The sequence below is a fragment of the Equus przewalskii genome, chromosome 29 (assembly GCF_037783145.1).
Source record: "Equus przewalskii isolate Varuska chromosome 29, EquPr2, whole genome shotgun sequence".
NCBI classification, from domain to species: Eukaryota; Metazoa; Chordata; class Mammalia; order Perissodactyla; family Equidae; genus Equus; species Equus przewalskii.
This window is the reverse complement of record NC_091859.1, coordinates 4325426-4328085: the sequence shown is the minus strand read 5'-3', so window position 1 is coordinate 4328085 and position 2660 is coordinate 4325426.

Sequence of the window (2660 nt, the reverse complement as noted above, 5' to 3'; positions counted from 1 at the left end):
AGATGCATAAAATTCCAAGATTATTTTTTGTCGAAACAGGAATGACCCATGTCTCCTCAAGAAAGCAAAAACATCTTCAATTCTGTTTGCTTTAATAAAATTCATCTTTCCCAGTATACCCACCTTATCGAGTTGCTGTGGTGATAGGACAAATATCTAAACTGGGTGGCATATCACTTCTGGTTTTTAAATGACATAGCAAAATCATTTTGCCACTTAATCCTCTCATAAATTACCCTGAAACAACAAGAGAAATGAAAAAGAGAAGCAGAAACTCCATCTTCAATAAAACTAAAAGATAGCAGTAACCCTGAACCACAATATATGAACGGATCGAACAGGTGGAATAGTGATATATAGTATCTGATTCACTTTCAACGTCCACATTCAGGTGAGTAACGACCGCACAATTCTTCCCTGAGCTGTGGATCTATATTTTATTTACCTCAGTGAATTGAAGGGCCATTGAAATAGTTTTTCCAAAACAAAGGTGAGTCTGTCCAGATGTAAAGCCAAAGTTTCATCTCTTAAGAACTAGAAAATCTCTTGCTCTAAAAAAATCTTGGGGTTAGTCTCAAAAAACAAGGACCCCGTTTTCTCTGAATGCATTGGATAACGCTCACTGTAGGAAGAGCAATCCACAGGTCATAATCCATCTTTGGTTTACCTCTTCGTATAGGAATGGAGGGCTTCCTGTCATCAAATATGGCATCTACAGACCTGCAAATAGTACATGTTTACCTTTGGGTTTAAGAAAAACAGAATTCAAAAGAAGCATGCTTTGAAACCACAAGATTCTGCCTCACTTTTTCCTCCCTGGTGCCGCTGGGTATGGCTTTGAGCCAGATGTGTACTTTTGTGGGGCCTCTCACTGAGCCCATGCCGTGGGGCGGACGTGCCAAGTTGGCTTAGTCTGCAGTACGTTTGGGGTTGTCTTTCTTAGGGGAGTTTAATTGGTCCTCCCCCGGGTGGTACAAGTCAGGGCAAGATGTTCTTACTCCTACATAATGAATATTGATACAGCAACATGAATGACAAGTGGTTCCACCCCTCACCCTCCAACCCAGTACTTTCCATGACAAAGACAAAGTCAAGCTGACGGCCAGATGCTCAGAACAGGGAGAGCCACGGAACCAGCTCTCCTTTTGCTCTGTTCCAATATTAACAGGAATAAAAGAAGTTGAGGAATCATGTTCCCTCACAGGGTTCCCTCCTGCACAGTGAACATTTAGGTGAAACCCTCTCTGGTCTCTCCGGAGCCTCTCTGACCAACCTCAGAGGAGTCTGTGTGGGAACATGGGCAGAGTGTTCGATAACTGACTGTGCTGTGGTTTGCAAATATGTGGTGCATAACCAACAAAGAAAATTTAGCCTGTGCACTCTGGGAATTCACTGGCCTAATTATTCTACTCAGACCTTCCATCATGAGAAAACAGTTTACTCTTCTCTCGGCCCTACTAATGGTTAAGGAACAGACGATGAAAGTGCAGATTGTAGTAAAGAAGCCGAATGAATGGCGCTGGGGTGGACGGAAGCTCCATGACCACTTTGGACTGATTAAGGGATAAGGCTTTTTTTAAAAAGAAGCTGTTGCTGAAGAGCATGTACAACTCTGCATCTGTAAAAGGATAAAGCTTCTCTATCCTAAAACAATAATATCAATGTGGGATGCTCTCTGTGGCACCCAGAAGTCAACTTCTTCATTCCATTCATCCATTCATTAAACAAATATTTTTGAGAACCTTCCATGTGTCAAGCACTGTTCTTGGCAATGGGAGTTCAGCACTGAATAAAAAAGAAAAAAATCCTGTCCCTCATGGAGCTTTGGAGAAACAGGCAACAAACAAGTAAATCGCTAAAATGTATAGTATGTCAGATGTGTTGAGTGAGTGAGTGGGAGGAGAGAGCGGGGTGGTGGGAAGGTGAGGAGAGGGCTGGGTTGCAGTTCTAAATAGGATGGTCGGGTAGGCCCTTTTGAGAAGGTGAGATCTGAGCAAAGACCTGAAGATCATCAGGAAGCAATCCATGTCTACTTCTGGGGATGACTATTTCAAGCAGAAGGAAAAGCCAGTGCAAAGGTCCTGAGGCCTGAGTACATTGGGCAAGTACCAACAGCAGCAAAAAAGCTGATGTGGATGCAGTAAAGGTGAGAGTAGGAGGAGCTAAGAGAGGAAATGGGTGAGGATGGGGATGGGGGCCATGTCCAGATTGCACACCGTTGGCTAGGTGACTATAAAGACTCGATTGATAACTTGGGCTGTGGAGCTGTAGGCAGTAACAAGAGGAACCTTTGAATTTTTGTAAATTCAAAATTAGATTTGGTCAAACTCTCTAGCCATCGGGTAGTCTTGAGCATGCTGAGAAGGTAACCCTCAAATAGTAACCACCTAACCAGCAGGTAGTGAGAACTGCCCTGTGCGTCTGAGGCTGCAGCTCTCCCTCCAGCCAAAACCGCCAGGCAGAGCCGCCAAGCCAACCCAGGGCGCATCGGCTCCTGAGAGCAGCACCATGCACCTAGGGGAATATTTAGGGTTAGTGTTCAAATGTTCAAAAGAATCAGAACCGTAGCATTAATATCGTTATGGTAGGAATTTGTGCATGATTAGTATTTCGCGTATTTGAGGAAATCCAGAATCTTAGAGCAATGATCTTATAATTTC